General features: G+C 42.5%; 1 non-coding gene across 1 annotated transcript; it reads left to right on the forward strand.

The window, feature by feature from the left end:
- Positions 1–23434: 23434 nt before the first annotated feature.
- TRNAG-GCC (transfer RNA glycine (anticodon GCC)) lies at positions 23435–23507 on the forward strand. Its single transcript has one exon. It is a non-coding gene; the product is annotated as a tRNA-Gly (tRNA).
- The last annotated feature ends 427 nt before the right edge of the window (positions 23508–23934 follow it).

Consider the following 23934-nt stretch of genomic DNA (forward strand, 5'->3'; position numbering starts at 1 on the left):
CTGGGGAAATCAACACCCCAATCTCATTTCTCACCTATCTGCCCTCCAATGCCCTGTTTGTGTTTCACGTTGGCCAAACGCAACTGTAAGCGCAAGAACAGGGTAACCCTTGAAGCAGTGAAGACAGGTCAGTCTACCAGGTCACAGAGCAGAGTGGAGGAGGGTGGAGAGGGGATCCGGAGGAACAAACAGAAGACATCAGCATATGGCCAAAGAGTTCAAACAAACAAACAAGAAGAAAGTCAAAAGTCAGTCAAACCCAAACCTCATAGTAAGATTGGCGAATCTGCATGAACTGCTGATGTTCAGCAGATCTAGATTCAGGTAAAGCCCAGCCCTGTCAAAAACTGTATGGTATTGAAAATCTTACACGTTGAGCCTCCGTTTCTTCCCTGTAAAATGGGGATAACACCACACAGCTCCATGATGAATCATAATGAGGCAAAGCCAAACATTTAATAGATTCTCAATAAATACTGGTTCCACCGCCCTCCCCACTAATACTTCTTCCCTGTCTACAAAGACTGTTAACTGAACTCCTGTTACAAAGATGAAAGAGAAGGAGACTTGAGTCACCGGTCTCTGTGGGTGTAGACACAGCTTCACAGCACCCGCTGGAAGACTCAAGGACACTTCATCCCACTCTTAGCATCGGTGGTTTTGCCCAGCAACCTGTGGCCAGAGAATGAGCTAGGAATGGCTAAACGCAAAGCTTTGAAAGACCCTATCCTGCATCACGTCATGAGCTCCATGGGCAGCAGCGCTAGTTATGCGGAGTTGCTGGCGGGCACGTCACGTGGTCACACTACAGTGGGACCGACAGATCATCTTCGTCCTCCTGGACCCTAATTTCCTTTGATTCACCTTACAGCCAAAACAAGAGAGCATTGTGACAGGACTGGGTTAGGCACAAATTCCTTATAAGAACCTCATCTTAGGCTCTTTTTTTTAAAAGCACAATGCCTGTCTGTTTCCTTTCATTTTCTGAAAGATTCAGCATCTCATTCCTCAGGGCCATCTCCCCCAGCACAAGGATTGCCTGGCCCTCTAGTTTTCAGGAGACACGAGGAAAGAAACTTTACAGCTCTTCTGCACTAGAATGTAATAACTTTCTCCACACGGCTGCACAGAGGATTTCTCTGAGAACAAAGGACCAAGTTTCACAGTTGCATAAATATAAACTAAAGGAGAAATCCATCTTTGAGCCTGCAGGCACAGTCAACAATCCCATTTTTCAAGAGTCTCAAGGTCATTCTTCACTCTGTGTTCTTTCAGCTGGGCTTTAAAGTTAAGATAGTTTAATAATTCATGACATCATACCCATTAAAATATAAGTATTTGCTACCAAAGGAAACAGCCTTTCTTTTTTTTTCCCTTTCACGGTGGAAGAGTCCCAGACAAGCCCCCACCTAGGGCAGCAGTGACATTCTGCAGTTCTAACTGATGAAGTTTCAGAGAGAGGCTTGCAATTTCATCTGCTGCTGCACACAACCAGCCTCATCATGAAAAGCCAGCGCCATATGCCAGAGGAGACAGGTTAAGCTTCTTAAATATTCCTGACAACAATGAGCTTTCATTTGGAAAAAGTAAACATCTGCCTCCTGGGGAAATAATCCACAAAACAATGGAGACGGTTATTTATTTGTTTGATTTATTGTGACCGCACAAGGGGCTGGGGGGTTTCAGATGGCCATGATAAGTCCAAATAAAAGGAATTTCCTAAACATTAAAAAAAAATATTTTGAAATATTAAAAAAATTTTTTTGGAGTATACTTGACTTACAATGTTGTATTAGTTTCAGGTATACAGCAAAGTAATTCAGTTGTATATATATATATATATATATATATATATATATATATATATATATATATATATATACACTCTTTTAGATTCTTCTCCCGTATAGGTCATTACAGAGCACTGAATAGAGTTCCCTGTGCTATACAGTAGGTCCTTATTAGTTATCTATTTTATATAGAGTAGTGTGTATATGTCAATCCCAGTCTCCCAATTTATCCCTCCCCCTTTTTTCCCCCTGGTAACCATAAGTTTGTTTTCTACATCTGTGACTCTGTTTCTGTTTTGTAGATAAGTTCATTTGTACCATTTTTTTTAGATTCCACAATAGGCAATATCACATGATATTTGTTTTTCTTTTATTACTCAGCCATAAAAAAGAACGAAATAATTCCATTTGCAGCAACATGGGTGGACATAGAGACTGTCATACTGAGTGAAGTGAGTCAGACAGTGAAACTTTCTTTTAAAGACATCAAAGGGGAGCCTGGCCTGCTATAGAAAATTACAGGGAGGAGGTGTTCATTTTAAAGATTAGGAAAGAGAAGACCAGAATTCAGTCCCGGGCTCTGCCACTACTAGCTATGAATCTTGGGCAAATATATTTAACTTCTCAGGGCCACATTTTCCACACCTGTAAATGAGGGTCAAAGTGAAATCTATTCTACTAAGTCAAAGAGCTATCATGAGACACCAGTGATTTATGACTTTAGAAGGACTTTGTAAACTGTAAAGAAAAACAAATGTTAAGGTGGTGGTTTATATTAAAAAGACAAAAGGAACATTTGGTTCTACACTTTTAAAAGTCAATAGACAGAAGATTTATTACCTACATGGAAAAAAGAAGTTTCCTCTTACTTATGCATCTTCCCTGGAAATGGCTGCAGCCCTCAGCTTACCTTAATGTGGCTGAGTGTGCTGGTGACCATGACCACTTGACTGTCACCTGGGAAAAGCCAGTCCATGGTTATCGTTGGTGTGCCTGGGAAGAAGGAAAGATGATAATCATTGTCATGAGTCCCTACGGTTTGCAAAGTCCCTTCAGACTTTTTTTTTTAGTGTGACCATCTTAAAAACTGCAAGTACAGGGCTTCCCTGGTGGCACAGTGGTTAAGAATCCACCTGCCAATACAGGGGACACGGGTTCCAGCCCTGGTCCGGGAAGATCCTACATGCCGCGGAGCAACTAAGCCCGTGCGCCACAACTACTGAGCCTATGCTCTAGAGCCCGCGAGCCACAACTACTGAGCCCACATGCCACAACTACTGAAGCCCGCATGCCTAGAGCCCGTGCACTGCAACAAGAGAAGCCACCTGCAATGAGAAGCCTGCGCACCGCAATAAAGAGCAGCCCTTGCTTGCCGCAACTAGAGAAAGCCCGTGCGCACCAACACAGCCAAAAATAAATGAATAAAAAGAAATTAATAAAAAGAAAAAACTGCAAGTACATATACTTAGCCTTATACAAAAATGAGAAAATTGGGCTTCCCTGGTGGCACAGTGGTTGAGAGTCCGCCTGCCGATGCAGGGGACACGGGGTTGGGCCCCGGTCCGGGAAGATCCCATGGAGCGGCTGGGCCCATGAGCCATGGTCACTGAGCCTGTGCGTCCACAGCCTATGCTCCACAACGGGAGAGGCCACAACAGTGAAAGGCCCGCATACCGCAAAAAAAAAAAAAAAAAAAAGAGAGAGAGAAAATTGAGATTCAGAAAGACTAGATTGTGTATAATAGCAAGAACAGTATTAAAACCCAAACCCAAGGAGAAAGAAAATAGTAATCGTTGTCCACTTTTTCCATGTGCCCCCTGGTCCCAGTACAAACATGTAGCATGGCCCTTGTGACCTTCTTACTCTGTTTATGTGTCTCTCTTCCCCTGCCAGGCTGTAGATCCTTGAGGAATCATCACCTTTGAACCCCCAGTCAACACTTAACACAAAACTTGGCACACAGCTGGCACCTAAAAGGATGTGTTGAATAAATGAGAAAAGAAATCAGAAAATAGGAAAGTGAGTGTGTTTTTCTTCTTTTTTTTTTTTTTTTTTTCTTTTTCTAACATGTAGAAAAGTCTCTCTACTTCTGCAAGTCCTTAGGCCGTGGGAACATGTTCCTCTCTCGGGCTCAATTACGGAGTCCACAGTTAGATGGAAGGAAGCAGCTGAGTGCCAGCAAGATTCAGGGAGGCTCCAGGCAGGTAGAGCTGGCCAGGGAGGCAGTGTGGAAAGGGGGATAGCGCAAAACGCCTCTGGAAATCATTCCAGGATCCACTCAGGGAGATGTGTGCCGGAGTCCGACCAAACCCGTCTATTGTAGTCTGGGCTCTGACCACGCAGGGCTGTATCAGCGAATACAAGCAGCCAGCACTGGATCCGGAGGCGGACACGCGAGCTGTGTAGATGCCACAGCCTCTGTCCAGCGTGGACCATGTGCCTCACATCCTCAAGCAGACAATCAAACACATCCTGCACTTGATGACGCTTCTGAAGGAGCAGAAGGAGCCAGCTTGAGCAAACCCTTTTAAAAGACATTCTTGCAGAAAAGCCTGTTTTAGACATTAATAACAGCCACTGGCTTAGCCCCTTTTTCCCCTACCTCCAAACTGGGCACTTTTCCCAACTTCACCAATACTCCTCCCAGCTTCCTAACTCTGATCACTTTGTTTTGTTTTATTTTAATTTTAATTTGAAGATGTCAAATATATACAAAAGTAGCAAAACTCATAGGATACACCCTCATGTACTCATAATCTAGTTTCAATAATTATCATCTCGTGGTCAGTCTGGTCTCACCTATACCCCACCCTCTCCCACCCTCATCCCTACATTTAATTATTTTGAATCAAATCCCAGACATTATATCATTTCATCCATAAATATTTCAGTATTTGTCTCCGGAGATAAGGGCTCTTTTTTAAAGCATTTCTGGCACCATGTGTAACCTTCTTCTTCATTCTTCACATCCAATTTATCAATAACTCACAATAGTTCTTTTTCCATCATGGCATTTCCCTTTTGTTTGTATTTCTGCAAATCTCAAGGTGATCTTTGTTCTCTTCTTAGAAGACTGAAAATGCCTCCTACTCAGTGTCTTTTTTTTTTAACTTTTTATTTTACACTGGAGTATAGATGATTAACAATGTTGTATTAGTTTCAGGTGTACAGCAAAGTGATTCAGTTATACATATACATGTATCTATTATTTTTCAGATTCTTTTGTCATTTAGGTTGTTCTGTATTATTGAACAGAGTTCCCTGTCCTGCTCAGTGTCTTGACTCCAATCTCTCCCTGCTACAAGCTGCCTTGTGTTAGGCAGCCATTCTCCTCGTCCATCCACACCCTCTCATTATCCCTTTTTCAAGAATCCATGGTGGAGACTTCTGTTTCCTGTAACTAGTACTGGACTAGTCCTCCTGTCAAAACACCTTAAAACCAGACAAAACATATGACGCAACTGTTTTCACAAATCACACACAAAAATCACAAAACTGATTTCTTGAGAGAAGGAAAATTCACAAGTTGAGCCCCCAGCTCTACACCAGGGAACAACTTCCTAACTGGGTGGCAGTAAGCTGGAGACCAAGCAGAGCACAGAAGTCCCAGTTAGCTGAGTAGGCAGAGGTCAGAGTTTGGGGCAACTGGAATGGATTCTATGAGGTGAGGCATTGTTGAAGAAGCTACGCAGAGGGGTCCTCAGAAGTCCATGTGGGGATCTCTACACGTGCTTAGCCAGGGACTGAACTACACACGGGCAGGGAGAGTTTAGATAAGGGGAACCAGAATTCGGCTCTTCTGTGGTTACGAGCAGAATAGAAATACCAGAGGGTAAGCAGAGTTGGGGGATATTGTCAGCAAGTTCACAGCCGAGGCACCCAGCTGAGACACCAGAAATACGACTCCTCAGGAATAAGAATCATGCCCCAGAGTAAGGCTTACCAAAAACCTGCCATAGCAAAGTCTAAAACCAGAAGAAACAGTGATTGGCTGTTGAGTCCAGCAAGTTACAGTTTTTATGCTTTGAAAACACGCTGAGATTTTCACAGATATATTTTCACCCAAGAAAGCATAAAACCAAGCCTTAGGCAAGTTCAAAACCAAGCCTCACCCAAGTTCAAGGTGATCTGCTGGTAATCCTGCTACCTACTAAAACAAAAATCAACAGAGGAATATCACAATACCCAGTCTCAACACTGATTAACCCACAACATCCAGTATTCAATCAAAAATAACTACACATGCACACATACACACACACATACATACAAATTGAAATGTAATACACAGTAAAGAAAAAAAGCAGGTAGTAGAAGCCAGACTGGAAGTATTCCACATAAGTAGTTTATGAGACAAAGAAACTGTTACAAATATATTCAAAGAATTAAAGGAAGATACATCCAAATCATAAAGGAAAACATGGTTTTAATAAATGAAAAGACATATAATCTCAACAGAGTAAAGGGAAACCATTAACAAATGGAAACTCAAGAACTGAAAAGTACAATAACAGAAATGAAAAATTCACTGCACTGGCTTCAGCAAATTGAAAGTGGCAGAAGAGAAATTCAGTGAACTTGAAGATAAATCAATAGAAATTATCCAATTTGAAGAAGAAAGAGAAAAAAGAGATTGAATTAAAATGAACAGGGCCTCAAAGATCCAAGGACAATATTAAACAGTCTAACATATGTGTAATTGGAGTCCCATAAGGAGAAGAAGGTGATAATGGGTCAGGAAGATTTTTTTTGTTTAATAAATTTATTTATTTATTTATTTTTGGCTGTGTTGGCTCTTCATTCCTGCATGTGGGCTTTCTCTAGTTGTGTTGAGCAGGGGCTACTCTTCATTGTGGTGCACGGGCTCCTCACCACGGTGGCTTCTCTCATTGCAGAGCACAGGCTGTAGGCATGCAGGCTCAGTAGTTGTGGCTCGCAGGCTCTAGAGTGCAGGCTCAGTAGTTGTGGCGCACGGGCTTAGCTGCTCTGCGGCATGTGGGATCTTCCCAGACCAGGGCTTGAACCCGTGCTCCCTGCATTGACAGAGTGGATTCTTAACCACTGCGCCACCAGGGAAGCTCCGGACAGGAAGATTATTTGAGGAAACGTCAGAGCGCAGCTGAGCTGGGAGAGAGAGAGAGCTGAGCTCTCAGGTTTTCAAGTAGCAGATTAAAGCAATAAGCCCAAAAATGAAAGAGTTAAGCCTTTAATCACTTACTGTGATGGGATACACAGGAGGCTAAATCTGGAGAAAGGAAAAACTCTCCTTTGTTTTATTTTTCCCCATGAAATGGCACAGCAGTCGAGGGTCAGGTGGATCAGAGCAGACATGGAGATTGTCTCACTGTGGAGAAAGACCTTAACACAAGTCTCCAACAATTTTATGGACCTTGAGGTCAGGGGAAGGGAAACAGGGAAAAGCCAGGACTGCAAAAATACTGGGCACTGGGTCGGAATGGGGAAAGATGTCTTTAAAGTTTTCCCCTCTTCCCTTCATAAGGAGACCTCAGCAGAAGCACCTGAGGAAGGCCTACTGCCCAAGATAAAGAGATCTAAGAATGAAGGTGTCGAGCTAGAAATGCAAATATTCAAAGAGAATGGCCGGGGGGCCAAAAGTCCTCGGTTGCAACTCCCGTTAGGTCCCATAATGCATTGCCTTGCACCATGTCTGGGTGAAGAGGGCAACCTGTTCGGAAAAGCCTTTGTAATTGCCTATAGTCAGGCCTAAAATAGCACACATGTGTTTTTAACCAGAAGCTGGACTCCTCAGAAGTAAATAGCTGAATATTTTCCATACTTGATGAAAAATTTCAGCTTAAAGATCCAAGAAGCTCAATGAACCACAGCAAGATAAAGACAAAGAACACCACAGATAGATACAGGCATACCTCGTCTTATTTCAATTCACTTTATTGCACTTTGTAGATACTGTATGGATTTTTTTACAGATTGGAGGTTTGTGGCAGCCCCGTGTCTAACCTGTCTATTGGCACCATTTTTCCAACAGCATGCTCACTTTGTGTTTCTGCGTCACAATTTAGTAATTCTCACAATATTTCAAACTTTTTCATTATTATCTTTGTTATGGCGATCTGTGATCAGTGACCTTTGATGTTACTACCGTAATTGTTTCAGGGCACCACGAACAATACACATACAGGATAGCAAATTTAATGGATAAATGTGTGTGTTCTGACTGCTCCACCAACAGGCTCTTCCCCCATCTGTCTCCTTCTCCTTTGGCCTCCCTATTGCCTGAGACACAGCAATATTGAAATCAGGCCTCTGAGCGTTCAAGTGAAAGGAAGAGTCGCACATCCCTCAAGATGACTAAGCTTAGTGAGGAAGGCATGTCAAAAGCCAGGTTAGACTGAAAGCTAGGCCTCTTGTGCGAAACAGACAAGCTGTGGATGCAAAGGAAAAGTTCCTGGGGGGAATTAAAAGTGCTACTCCAGTGAACATACAAATGATAAGAAAGCCAAACAGCCTTATTCCTGAGATGGAGAAAGTTTTGGTGGTCTGGATAGAAGATCGAACCAGCTACAACATTCCCTTAAGACAAAGCCTAATCCAGAGCAACGTCTTAACTCTCTTTAATTCTATGAAGGCTGAAGGAGGTTAGGAAGCCACAGAAGAAAAGTTTGAAGTTAGCAGTGGTTGGTTCATGAGGTTGAAGAAAAGAAGCTATCTCCATAACACAAAAGTGCAAGGTGAAGCCTCAAGTCCTGAGGTAGAAGCTGTAGCAAGTTACCCAGAAGATCTAGCTAAGATAATTAAGGTGACTATACTAAACAAGAGTCTCTATGTAGACGAAACAGCCTTCTATTGGAAGAAGATGCCATCGAGGACTTCTATAGCTAGAGAGGAAAAGTCAATGCCTGGCTTCAAAGCTTCAAACTACAGGCTAACTCTTTCATGAGGAGCTAATGCAGCTGGTGAGTTTAAGTTGAAATCGATGCTCATTTATCATTTTGAAAATCCTAGGGCCCTTAAGAATTACGGCAAATCTACTCTGCCTGTGCTCTACAAACTGAATGACAAAGACTGGATGACAGCACATCTATTGACAACATGATAGATATTTTAAGCCCATCGTTGAGACTTACCGCTCAGAAAAAAAGATTCCTTTGAAAATATTACTGCTCATTGACAATGCATCTGGTCACCCAAGAACTTTGATAGAGAGGTGCAATGAAATTAATGTTTACATGCCTGACAACATCCATTCTGCAGCCCATGGATCAAGGAGGCATTTGGACTTGCAAGTACTATTATTTAAGAAATATATTTTGTACGGCTATAGCTGCCAGAGATAGTGATTCCTCTGATGGATCTCGGCAAAGTAAATTGAAAACCTTCTGGAATGGATTCACCATTCTAAATATCGTTAAAAACTTTTGTGATTCATGGGAAGAGATCAAAATACCAACATTAACAGGAGTTTGGAAGAAGTTGATTCCAAACCTCATGGATGACTTTGAGGGGTTCAATACTTCAGTGGAGGAAATAACTACAGATGTGATAAAAATAGCAAGAGAAGTAGGATTATAACTGGAGCCTGAAGATGGGACTGAATTGCTGCAATCTCATTATAAAACTTAAATGGTAGGGCTTCCCTGGTGGCGCAGTGGTTGAGAGTCCGCCTGCCGATGCAGGGGACACAGGTTCGTGCCCCGTTCCGGGAAGATCCCACATGCTGCGGAGTGGCTGAGCCCTTGAGCCATGGCCGCTGAGCCTGCGCGTCCGGAGCCTGTGCTCCGCAACAGGAGAGGCCACAACAGTAAGAGGCCCGTGTACAGCAAAAAAAAAAAAAAAAAACTTAAAATGGATGAGGATGTTGCTTCCTATGGATGAGCAAAGAAAGTGGTTTCTTAAAATGGAAACTACTCCTGGTGATGATGCTGTGAAGTTGGTTGAAATGACAACATAGTGTTTACATTATTACATAAACTTAGTTGATAAAGCAGCAGCAGGGTCTGAGATGCTTGACTCCAATTTTGAAAGAAGTTCTACTGTGGGTCAAATGCTATCACACAGCACTGCACGCTATAGAGAAATTGTTCATGAACGGAAGAGTCAATCGATGCAGCAAGCTTCACTGTGGTCTTCTTTTAAGAAATGACCACGGCCACCCCAACCTTCAGTGACCACCATCCTGATCAGTCAGCAGCCACCAACACAGAAGCAAGACCCTCCACCAGCAAAAAGATTATGACGCACTGAAGGCTCAGATGATGGTTAGCAATTTTTAGCAATAGAGCATTTTTTAATTAAGGTATGTACGTTGTTTTTTAGGCATAAAGCTATTGCCACTTAACAGGCTAAAATATAGTGTAAATATAACTTTTACATGCACCGGGAAACCACAAAATTCAAGTAACTCTCTTTACTGTGTTATTCACTTTATTGCAGTGGTCTAGAAACAAACCTGCAGTATCTCCGAGGTCTGCCTATATTTCATGCTCAAACTGTTGAAAATCAAGGATAGAGAAAACTTTGAGAACGGTCAGAGAATAAAAGACCCGACAAACAGAGAAACAATAATACAAATGATGGCTGAGTTATCGTCAGATAAAAGGGAGGAGGCAAGGAAGAAAAAGAAGAATGGAGGCCAGAAGACAATGGAATCACATCTTTAAATACTGAAAAGAAAAGATGATCAACCCCAAATTTTGTATCAGGCAAAAATATCCTTCCAGAGTGAAGATAGACATTTTCAGATAAAAGAAAGCTGAGAGAATTTGTAGCCAGCACACTTACACTAAAAGAAACACCAGAAGATGTTCCATAGTCTTGGGAAATGATACCAGATGGAAACTTGGATCTATTAAAAGGAATGAAGAGCACTAGAATTGGTAAGTGGGTAAACATGAAACACTCCTTTATTTTCTTCTCATAATTTCCTTAGTAGAAAACTATTTCGGGACTTCCTTGTGGTCCAGTGGTTGAGAATCTGCCTTCCAGTGCAGTGGACACAAGTCTGATCCCTGGTCGGGGAACTAACATCCCACATGCCGCAGGGCAGCTAAGCCTGCACACCACAACTACTGAGGCCGAGTGCTGCAACTAGTGAGCCCACGTGCTCTGGAGACTTCGTGCCACATCTAAGACCTGAGAAAGGAAGGAAGGAAGAAGGAAGGAAGGGAGGGAGAAAGGAAGGAAGGAAGAAAACTATTTCAAGCATAGTTGTACTGTGAGGTGGTATTTACAATTTATGTAGAAGTAGAAGAGATGGCAAAATAGGACAAAGGTTGGGAGAAAGGGAAATGGGATTATACTGTTGTAAGATTATTAAATTTGCCATGTGAGAATTAGGGAGTAAGAATTATCAGGTTTGAAGTAGTGTATGAGGACTAAAAAGGGGAAAGTGTGTAGGAGTGAGAAGTGGGACATGGGACTCCAGCACCTGACAATTACAGGCTCACCTAATACAAACTAAAGGTCTGACTCCTGTCCAGGATGTTTGGATTTTGCTGATGGTTCCTAAGAAGACTTGAGACCAAAAAAAACAAAAACAAAAAACCTAGCTCATGATTAAATTACAGGCTATGGGATTTGAACTGTGGAGTAGAAATCTCTACCACCACCTCCTTAAGTCACACATACAGACCACGGCTGGCTGAGCTGAGGCAGGCATCCAGACCTGATTCCAGCTTTCAATTTACCACAGTCTTCAATTTATCAGAACCTCCTTTCACATACTCTCTGAGATAAATAACAATAGAACTTAGTGTTTTATCTTCTACTGTATATAGTCATGTATTCTACTGTTTATTACATATAAATATATATAACATATAAAAATACATCTCCTATTATGTTCTATTACAGTGTATTAAAATTATGTACATGGTATGATATGTTATCTTCTAATCTATTGTATATTATTGTGTCAACTACTGTAAATCTCAGCATTTTCTACCACAGGCTTGGGAAAAACAGGCCTGTAACAGACAATGATCAGGGCATGGAGCATTCCCAGGAGTCAGCATAGCAGGAAAGGACAGAGAGGTTCTTCATTGATTCTTAGAAGCTAAGCCCTGGAGCTGGTCAATGTAACCTAGGAGGAATAACGTTATCACGATGACTAAATATTAACTCAAAACTTGAAGCAAAAATAAAAGAACTTGGGACTTCGTTAGTGGTCCAGTGGTTAGGACTCCGCGCTCCCAAAGCAGGGGGCCTGGGTTCCACCCCTGGTCAGGAAACTAGAGCCTGCATGATGCAACTAGGACCTGATGCAGCCAAATAAATAAATAAATATTTTTTTAAAATAAAAGAAAAGAACTTGCTCATCAAACACATAGAAGCAAAGAGGAGAATGGTGGTTTCCAGGGCCTGGGGGGAGGAGGCAATGAGGAGATGTTGACCAAAGGGTGCAAATTTCAGTTATCCAACATGAAGAAGTTCTGGAAATCTGCTGTACGACCCAAGGCCTGCGACCAGCAACACTGTAATGTATGCTTAAAATTTTGCTAAGGGGATAAACTTTATGTTAAGTGCTTTTACTACAAAAGGAAAACAACAAAAACTATACAACAGGGCTTCCCTGGTGGCGCAGTGGTTGAGAGTCCGCCTGCCGATGCAGGGGACTCGGGTTCGTGCCCCGGTCCGGGAAGATCCCACATGCCGCAGAGCAGCTGGGCCCGTGAGCCATGGCCGCTGAGCCTGCGCGTCCGGAGCCTGTGCTCTGCAACGGGAGAGGCCACAACAGTGAGAGGCCCGCGTACCGAAAAAAAAAAAAAAAAAACTATACAACAATGACAACAACAAATAGAGATGAGAGTAAACTTTTGGAGGTGATAGATATTTATGGCATAGATTGTGGTGATGGTTTCACAGGTGTACACTTCCCTGCAAATACATCAAGTTGTACACATTAAATATCTGCAGCTTTTGTATGTCAATCATTCCCCCAAAAAGAGGTTTAAAAAAAAAAAAGGAATAGTAGGCAAGGAGGATTGAAAGAAAGAGAGAAAGAAGGAAAGAAAGGAAGGAAGGAAGAAAGAAAGAAAGAAAGAAAGAAAGAAAGAAAGAAAGAAAGAAAGAAAGAAAGAAAGAAAGAAAGAAAGAAAGAAAGAAAGAAAGAAAGAAAGAAAGAAAGAAAGAAAGAAAGAAAGAAAGAAAGAAAGAAAGGAAGGAAGAAAGAAAGAAGGAAAGGAAGGAAGGAAGGAAGGAAGGAAGGAAGGAAGGAAGAAAAAGAGTGTGCAATGGCCATGTACCCATCAGTCAGATTTGTCTCCTTTGTCTACCTGCTTCCCTCCCCACATCAACCTCATCACCTCTTCCTACACCCTTCCTCACTCTGTTCTTCATTTATTCCACCAGTCTCTCTCTTGTCATTTCCGTGGGTTCCCCCAAATCATTGCTCTCAGCTCTCTATAAACCTTAAGTCTATCCTTCTCCGGGGCCAGGCATTATTTCTTAGAGCCTGTCAGGCACAAGTTTACAATGGGACCCCTTCCAGAGAGACCATCCTATCCCACAAATATAAATCTGGCATCATGAAATAAAGATGTAGGTTTTAATCCTGCCCTTTTATTCTCTGTTCCTGACTACGTTGTAATTTGGGGCTGGTGAATTCTACTAACTGTATGTCCATGCCTTAATGTGTCTGTTGTTTTGATGGAGGAGAAAGCTACAAACATTTCATTAATAGCCCTTTTTGTTTTGCTGGCTCTTGAATCCCCCAGATGTCAGGATGCCAGTTAAAATAATTTCTGATGGCCTGAACCTGTTATCATTTCAGGCCTCAAGCCCAGACCTTTGCAAGTCAGTCAGTAGAGCAGGCAGCTTACTATTCTCAGTTTTTAAGCTTTCTTCGGCAGATACGGTCTGACTGAATTTTCTTTTGCTGGAGAGCATGAGATCACTGTTGAGACATCTCACGATGGCTTTTCTTCATCATCCCCAGGTGTCTGGAGAATTGATTGGTAAACTCTGCCTGTGTCTGTTTCCCGTTTCCATGCTTTCTATTGCTGCCTCTGACTGCAACTCATTCCCAGGACCAAAAAAGGATGGGATGGGGGAGAGGGCGGGCAAGCATGTCCTTTCTAACTTATGCCTCTTTTTATTTTTCTTCTGTGCAGTGTGGGTACACCCACTCCTAACTCATTTTTAGCTTTTGGTCAATAACTCCCTGAAATATTTACGGAGCATCTTCTAGGCACAGACATTGGGCAGCAGCAAATCAGAGCTTGGCATCTAGTGGGGAGGAAGGGCAAGACATTAAACAAAGAGTTCTTCAATTAACAATGTAATTACAATTGTGAGAAGTATCAGATGGGAAAGATGTTACGAGCTCATGCAAGTGATGACATAGCCCAGTCGGGAATGTCAGGGAGGGCTTCCGTGAAGAAGTGACTTTGAGCTGAGTAGAAATAGAGGAGCAAAGTGGCTACAGGAGACAGAGGGAATCAGAGGGGCAGGGCAAGAGGTGGAAAGGAATGTGGCCCTTGGAGGCCCTGAAATAAGGATCCAGGGTGGCAAGGGCGCAGGGAACAAGGGGAGAGCCACAAGATGAATGGGGCGAGGCAGGCAGGGGGCAGGTTCCACACCGCCCAGCAGGCTATAGTAATGATTTGGGGCTCTACCTGTAGTAATGCAATTTGAAACATTCCCAGTCATCCATATCGTCAATTTCAAAGTCAGCGCTGTAACCAAAGAAAACAAATCCACGGCTATTGAGACGTTGCCCAATACCTAATGCCATTGACAGTTTGTAGGGAACTGTAAACCCTCCAGGGACTTCCCTGGTGGCACAGTGGTTAAGAATCCACCTGCTAATGCAGGGGACACGGGCTCAAGCCCTGGTCCGGGAAGATCCCACATGCCGCGGAGCAACTAAGCCCTGTGCACCACAACTACTGCGCCTGCGCTCTAGAGCCCGCGAGCCACAACTACTGAGCCTGCATGCCACAACTACTGAGCCCGCGTGCCACAACTACTGAAGCCTGAGCCTGAGTGCCTAGAGCCCGTGCTCCGCAACGAGAGGCCACCACAATGAGAAGCCCGCACACGGCAACGAAGAGTAGCTCCCACTGCCGCAACTACAGAAAGCCAGCGTGCAGCAACAAAGACCCAATACAGCCAAAAATAAAAAATAATAAATAAATAAATTTATTTTAATAAATATATCCTCCAGCACCTGCAGCTCTGAGGCTCTGCTGTCCTGCCTCTGGAATGTTCCAGGTTATATCACGTTAACTGAAACAGCGTAGTAAACCGCAGCCCTGCTGAACGGGCTGGGTCTAGTCCCACCATGACTGGGAATAAGGCTCTGTCTTCATGCCAGCAACACCTCTCAATAAGCCTCGGTATCTAGTGCACAGCAGAACCAGTAGAGTTAATAACACAGTATTGAATACTGGAAAGAAATTTGCTAAGAGAGTAGTTTCAGTTGCTCTTACCACAAACAAAACAAAACAAAAAGATAACTATGTGAGGAGATGATAAGTAAATAGGCTTGACTGCGGTAATCATTTCACCGTGTATATGCATATCAAATCATCACGTTGTACACCTTAAATACACACAATTTTTATCTTTAAACATTAAGTTAACTTTTAAAAGGAGGTATAAGTCTTCCACCTCCCATTGTGGGCACAAACAAGTGCCCTGGTTGTTGTTTATAAATAACGGACAGCTGGGGGCACTGGACAGTCACGCTCCACAGCTCAGCATCATTCCAAAGGGAGCTGACAGCTGACAGTGGGTGGTCCTCCCGGGGCAGGAGTGGGACTACCTCAGGCAGCCTGGCTTCTGAGCAGCATCCTGAACAGGCCACCTTGCTTCGGCAAAGAGGCTGTGGTTTCTCAGGCTCTCTTTCTACACCATCCCGTGTCTCCCCTTCTCTCTCTCTAGCCCTCTGTGTCTGTGTCAGATGTCTTCCATTCACTCCTTCGGATCCACTCTGCATCCCCCTCCACCCATCTCTGTGAACAGCAGTTCTTTCCCATGGAGACTACATCAACGAGGTCCCTTGCTCTCTGGTTTCCAGTTGAAGTCAGCCCTTGGGAAGCACCAGAAGGAAAGAAGAGAATGAGGGTGGGCTTGTATTGCTTCCACTCTCTCGTGTGGGTCACTGCAGACTAACTCTACGCTCAACCGAAGGGGACTCTCCATGCGGCTGTTCTCACTGGTGCCAGGAACGGCTCCCTCCCGTGCTCCTTCATGCCTGGGGGTGGTGATATCTCCGGTGCAGTCCCCTTGGACACTGCACTGTCCTTTCTTGCCCTCCCTACACTCCACCCTCCTCTTTGTAAATAGTACCTTTATTAAATTCCCAAGGCACCTAACTTGAAGTGCCCTGCTTCCTTCTCGGCCCCTGACCCACACAGCACCAGACTCAGAGTGGAGAAATCTCAGTGTTCTAGCCTCATCTTTGGCCAGTGACTGCCTTTTTTTCTTTTGAGGCAGATTTTGATTCAGATTCCCTGACGACTGACCTGTGTAGGCCCTCAAACGAGCTGAAGAGATTTGGTAAGTGCGGAGTACAGAGAGATGCGTGGACGATACTTTGCTTCTCCCCTTCCCTAAAAGGTCCTGCCTAGTCTGCCTCCCTCCCCTCTGGCCACACTGGTCCCCTTTATGACCCCTGAACAGCAGGCACAACCCGCTTCAGGCCTCACCATTCCTGTTCCCTCTGTCTGGACTATTCTTCCCCCAGAAATCCACATGGCTAGTTCCCTCACCAGCTTCAGATCTTTTCCTCCAATGTGACCTTTTCCATTAGACTTCCCTCCCTATTGAAAATAGCCCCCACCCCAGCATCCTCATCCCCTTCCCTGCTTTATGCATTTGTCACTTTCTAATGTGCTCTATAAGCACTTATTTTACTGATCATACATATACACCCTGGCACAAACGCTCGATGAAATGCCCCACGAAGGCATGGATTTTTGCCTGTTTTGCACAATTATATGCTCAATAACCAGAACAGAATCTCATATGCTATTTTTTGAACAAGTAAAATCCTGGTTCCGGAGGGAGATGTGTAGAAGGGATTCCACACCAGTGACCACTTTTGTCCCCAAACTTCTGATCAGTCTCAGCATGAGACCAGTTCTTGCCAACTGCCACCTGCAGTTAAGAGTCCACACCTCACCCACGACTTTCCGCAGAACAGAGAACATGAGCTGTGCTGTGTGGCAAGTCCAATCACATCCAGTCTGGCTGCATACATGGGGAGCTGATGACTCGCTCTTTCCCATCTCCATTTCAGAAGCCAACGATGTGCTGGAACACTAAAGCATCTCTTCATCTGGGACGCTGACCCTATTGATCCTGGAATGAAATATATGCTTTGAGCAGATAGAGCTGTTCACACTCTGTTCATTTTGAAAGCTCCTACTACATGCTCGGCTTTGTAACTGAAACTGAGAAAGCAAAGATGAATCAAATATGGTCCTTACCCTCTGGGGGCTCTGACATACCGTGCTGGACCTCTACAAGGTGAAAGATGAAAGACTGTCTTCTCTAGTACGGAATCCACACACTTGATTTCGCCACCTACGGGCAGTGCAACATCACTAAACGCACAGAGAAACTTTCCATACCCAGGAGAACCAAGCCTTGACAAACCTGAATCCCCAGGCTCTGAGAAATCAGAGACGTGGTCCATTCCAGCAACTGAGATGCCGGGAGAGAAAGTCTAAAGTCGAGGTGAGTCACCGCCACATCCTGGGATTTGAAACAACCACAAACTCCTGGAGTCAGGAACAGAACCAAGATCTTTCCTCGGGATTGGTTCAAGACAGCAAAGTAGAAGGACGTGCTTTCACTCCCTCTTGCGAGAACAGCAGAATCACAACTAACTGCTCAACAATCATGGACAGGAAATCATTGGAACTCACCAAAAAAGATACCCCACATCCAAAGACAAAGGAGAAGCCACAATGAGATGGTAGGAGGGGTGCAATCACAGTAAAATCAAATCCCATAACTGCCGGGTGGGTGACTCACAATCTGGAGAACACTTATACCACAGTAGTCCACCCACTGGAGTGACGGTTCTGAGCCCCACATCAGGCTTCCCAACCTGGGGGTCCGGCAACGGGAGGAGGAATTCCTAGAGAATCAGACTTTGAAGTCTAGTGGGATTTGATTGCAGGACTTTGACAGGACTGGGGGAAACACAGACTCCACTCTTGGAGGGCACACACAAAGTAGTGTGCCCACCAAGACCCAGGTGGAAGGAGCAGTGACCCCAGGGGAGACTGAACCAGACCTACCTGCTAGTGTTGGAGGGTCTCCTGCAGAGGCGGGGGGTGGCTGTGTCTCACCGTGAGGACAAGGACACTGGCAGCAGAAGTTCTGGGAAGTACTCCTTGGAGCGAGCCCTCCCAGAGTTCACCATTAGCCCCACAAAGGAGCCTTAGTAAGCCCCAGTGTTGGGTTGACTCAGGCCAAACAACCAACAGGGAGGGAACCCAGCCCCACCCAACAGCAGACAAGAAGATTAAAGTTTTACTGAGCTCTGCCCACCACAAGTCCCTCCCATCAGGAAATTTACACAAGCCTCTTAGATACCCTCATCCATCAGAGGGCAGAGAGCAGAAGCAAGCAAAACTACAATCCTGCAGCCTGTGGAACAAAAACCACATTCACAGAAAGATAGACAAGATGAAAAGGCAGACGGCCATGAACCAGATGAAGTAACAAGATAAAACCCCAGAAAAACAAGTAAATGAATTGGAGATAGGCAAGCTTCCAGAAAAAGAATTCAGAATAATGACAGTGAAGACGATTCCGATCTCCATTCGGAAAAAGAATGGAGGCAAAGATTGAGGAGATGCAAGAAATGTTTAACAAAGATCTAAAAGAAATAAAGAACAAACAAACAGAGATGAACAACACAATAACTGAAATGAAAAATACACTAGAAGGAATCAATAGCAGAATAACTGAGGCAGAAGAATAGATAAGTGACCTGGAAGACAGAATGGTGGAATTCACTGCTGTGGAACAGAATAAAGAAAAAAGAATGAAAAGAAGTGAAGACAGCCTAAGAGAACTCTGGGACAACATTTAACACAACAACATTTGCATTATAAGGGTCCCAGAAGGAGAAGAGAGAGAGAAAGGACCTGAGAAAATATTTGAAGAGATTATAGTCAAAAACTTCCCTAACATGGGAAAGGAAATAGCCACCCAAGTCCAGGAAGTGCAGAGAGTCCCATACAGGATAAACCCAAGGAGAAACACACCGAGACACATAGTAATCAAAATGACAAAAATTAAAGACAAAGAAAACTTATTGAAAGCAACAAGGGAAAAATGACAAATAACATACAAGGAAACTCCCATAAGGTTAACAGCTGATTTCTCAGCAGAAACTCTACAAACCAGAAGGGAGTGGCATGATATATTTAAAGTGATGAAAGGGAAGAATCTACAACCAAGATTACTCTACTCAGAAAGGATCTCATTCAGATTTGATGGAGAAATCAAAAGCTTTACACACAAGCAACAGCTAAGAGAATTCAGCACCACCAAACCAGCTCTACAACAAATGCTAAAGGAACTTCTCTAAGTGGGAAACACAAGAGAAGAAAAGGACCTACAAAAATAACCCAAAACAACTATGAAAATGATAATAGGAACATACATATCAATAATTACCTTAAACGTGAATGGATTAAATGCTCCAACCAAAAGACACAGGCTTGCTGAATGGATACAAAAACAAGACCCATATATATGCTGTCTACAAGAGACCCACTTCAGACCTAGGGACATATACAGACTGAAAGTGAAGGGATGGAAAAAGATGTTCCATGCAAATGGAAACCAAAAGAAAGCTGGAGTAGCAATACTCATATCAGATAAAATAGACTTTAAAATAAAGAATGTTACAAGAGACAATGAAGGACACTACATAATGATCAAGGGATCAATCCAAGAAGAAGATATAACAATTATAAATATATATGCACCCAACATAGGAGCACCTCAATACATAAAGCAACTGCTAACAGCTATAGAAGAGGAAATTGACAGTAGCACAGTAATAGTGGGGGCCTTTAACACCTCACTTATACCAATGGACAGATCAACCAAACAGAAAATTAATAAGGAAACACAAGCTTTAAATGACACAATAGACCAGTTAGATTTAATTGATATTTATAGGACATTCCATCCAAAAACAGCAGATTACACTTTCTTCTCAAGAGCTCACGGAACATTTTCCAGGATAGATCACATCTTGGGTCACAAATCAAGCCTCAGTAAATTTAAGAAAATTGAAATCATATCAAGCTTCTTTTCTGACCACAATTCTATGAGATTAGAAATCAATTACAGGGACATATATACACTACCAAATGTAAAACCGATAGCTAGAGGGAAGAAGCCACATAGCACAGGGAGATCAGCTCAGTGCTTTGTGACCACCTAAAGGGATGGGATAGGGAGGACGGGAGGGAGGGACACTCAAGAAGGAAGGGTTATGGGGAAATATGTATATGTATAACTGATTCACTTTGTTATAAAGCAGAAACTAACACACCATTGTAAAGCAATTATACTCCAATAAAGATGTTTAAAAAAAAAGAAATCAATTACAGGGAAAAAAACCGTAAGAAACACAAACACATGGAGGCTAAACAGTATGTTACTAAATAACCAAGAGATCACTGAAAAAATCAAAGAGAATATCAAAAAATACCTAGAGACAAATGACAATGAAAAAAACGATGATCAAAAGCCTATGGGAGGGCTTCCCTGGTGGCGCAGTGGTTGAGAGTCCACCTGCCGATGCAGGGGACATGGGTTCGTGCCTTTGTCTGGGATGATCCCACGTGCTGCGGAGCGCCTGGGCCCATAAGCCAAGTCCGCTGAGCCTGCGCGTCCAGAGCCTGTGCTCCGCAACGGGAGAGGCCACAACAGTGAGAGGTCCGCATACCGCAAAAAAAAAAAAAAAAACAAAAAACCTATGGGATGCAGCAAAAGCAGTTCTAAGAGGGAAGTTTACAGCTATACAAGCCTACCTCAAGAAACAGAAAAATCTCAAATAAACAATCTAACCTTACACCTAAAGGAACTACAGAAAGAAGAACAAACAAAACCCAAAGTTACCAGAAGGAAAGAAATCATAAAGATCAGAGCAGAAATAAATGAAAAAGAAACAAAGAAAACAATAGAAAAGATCAATAAAACTAAAAGCTGGTTCTTTGAGAAGATAAACAAAATTGATAAACCATTGGCCAGACTCATCAAGAAAAAGAGGGAGAGGACTCAAATCAATAAAATTAGAATTGAAAGAGGAGAATTTACAACAGACACCTCAGAAATACAAAGCATCCTAAGAGACTACTACAAACAACTCTATGCCAATAAAATGGACAACCTGGAAGAAATGGACAAATTCTTAGAAAAGCACAACCTTCCAAGACTGAACCAGGAAGACATAGAAAATATAAACAGACCAATCACAAGTAATGAAATTGAAACTGTGATTAAAAATCTTCCAACAAACCAAAGTCCAGCACCAGATGGCTTCACGGGTGAATTCTATCAAACATTTAGAGAAGAGCTAACACCCTTCCTTCTCAAACTCTTCCAAAAAATTGCAGAGGAAGGACCACTCTCAAACTCATTCTATGAGGCCACCATCACCGTGATACCAAAACCAGACAAAGATACTACAAAAAAAGAAAATTACAGACCAATATCACTTATGAACATAGATGCAAAAATCCTCAACAAAATACTAGCAAACAGAATCCAACACATTAAAAGGATCATACACCATGATCAAGTGGGATTTATCCCAGGGATGCAAGGATTCTTCAATATATGCAAATCAATCAATGTGATACACCATATTAACAAACTGAAGGAGAGACACCATATGATCATCTCAATGGATGCAGAGAAAGCTTTTGACAAAATTCAACACCATTTATGATAAAAACTCTCCAGAAAGTGGGCCTAGAGGGAACCTACCTCAACATAATAAAGGCCATATATGACAAACACACAGCAAACATCATTCTCAATGGTGAAAAACAGAAAGCATTTCCTCTATGATCAGGAACAAGACAAGGATGTCCACTCTCACCACTATTCAACATTGTTTTGGAAGTCCCAGCCATGGCAATCAGAGAAGAAAGAGAAATAAAAGAATACAAATTAGAAAAGAAGAAGTAAAACTGTCCCTGTTTGCAGATGCATGATACTATACATAGAGAATCCTAAAGATGTCACCAGAAAACTACTAGAGTTAATCAATGAATTTGGTAAAGTTGCAGGATACAAAATTAATGCACAGATATCTCTTGCATTCCTATACACTAATGATGAAAAATCTGAAAGAGAAATTAAGGAAACACTCCCATTTACCATTGCAATAAAAAGAATAAAATTCCTAGGAACAAACTTACCTAGGGAGACAAAAGACCTGTATGCAGAAAACTATAAGACACTGATGAAAGAAATTAAAGATGATACCAACAGATGGAGAGATATACCATGTTCTTGGATTGGAAGAACCAATATTGTGAAAATGACTATACTACCCAAAGCAATCTACAGATTCAATGCAATCCCTATCAAATTACCAATGGCATTTTTTACAGAACTAGAACAAAAATCTTAAAATTTGTATGGAGACACAAAAGATCCCAAATAGCCAAAGCAGTATTGAGGGGAAAAAAAAGGAGTTGGAGGAATCAGATTCCCTGACTTCAGACTATACTACAAAACTACAGTAATCAAGACAATATGGTACTGGCACAAAAACAGAAATATAGATCAATGGAACAGGATAGAAAGCCCAGAGATAAACCCACGCACCTATGGTCAACTAATATATGACAAGGGGGCAAGGATATACAATGGTGAAAAGACAGTCTCCTCAATAAGTGGTGCTGGGAAAACTGGACAGCTACATGTAAAAGAATGAAATTAGAACACTCCCTAACACCATACACAGAAATAAACTCAAAATGATTAGAGACCTAAATGTAAGACCGGACACTGTAAAACTCTTAGAGGAAAACATAGGAAGAACACTCTTTGACATAAATCACAGGAAGATCTTCTTTGATCCACCTCCTAGAGTAATGGAAATAAAAACAAAAATAAACAAATCGCACCTAATGTAACTTAAAAGCTTTTGCAAAGCAAAGGAAACTACAAACAAGACGAAAAGACAACCCCCAGAATGGGAGAAAATATTTGCAAATGAATCAATGGACAAAGGATTAGTCTCCAAAATATAAAAACAGCTTATGCAGCTCAATTTTAAAAAAATAAACAACCCAATCAAAAAATGGGGAGGAGACCTAAATAGACATTTCTCCAAAGAAGACATACAGATGGACAAGAAGCACATGAAAAGCTGATCAACATCACTAATTAATAGAGAAATGCAAATCAAAACTACAATGAGGGATCACCTCACACCAGTTAGAATGGGCATCATCAGAAAATCTACAAACAACAAATGCTGGAGAAGGTGTGGAGAAAAGGGAACACTCTTGCACTGTTGGTGGGAATGTAAATTGATACAGCCACTATGGAGAACAGTATGGAGGTTCCTTAAAAAACTAAAAATAGAATTACCGTGTGACCCAGCAATCCCACCACTGGGCATATACCCAGAGAAAACCATAATTCAAAAAGACACATGAGTGACTTCCCTGGTGGTCCAGTGGGTAAGACTCTGCACTGCCAATGCAGGGGGTCCAGGTTCGATCCCTGGTTGGGGAACTAGATCCCACATGCATGCTGCAACTAAGATTTCGCATGCCACAACTAAGAAGCCCGCATGCCACAACAAAGGTCCTGCGTGCCGCAAATAAGACCCAGCGCAGCCAAAATAAATAAATAAATAAATATTTTTAAAAAAAAGACACATGCACTCCAATGTTCACTGCAGCACTATTTACAATAGCCAGGTCACAGAAGCAACCTAAATGCCCATCAACAGACTAATGGATAAAGAAGATGTGATACATATATACAATGGAATGTTACTCAGCCATAAAAAGGAATGAAATTGGGTATTTGTAGAGACATGGATTAATCTAGAGACTGTCATACGAGTGAAGTAAGTCAGAAAGAGAAAAACAAATATCATATATTAATGCATATATGTGGAACCTAGAAAAATGGTACAGATGAACCATTTTGCAGG

Source organism: Orcinus orca, chromosome 18, assembly GCF_937001465.1.
Source record: "Orcinus orca chromosome 18, mOrcOrc1.1, whole genome shotgun sequence".
NCBI classification, from domain to species: Eukaryota; Metazoa; Chordata; class Mammalia; order Artiodactyla; family Delphinidae; genus Orcinus; species Orcinus orca.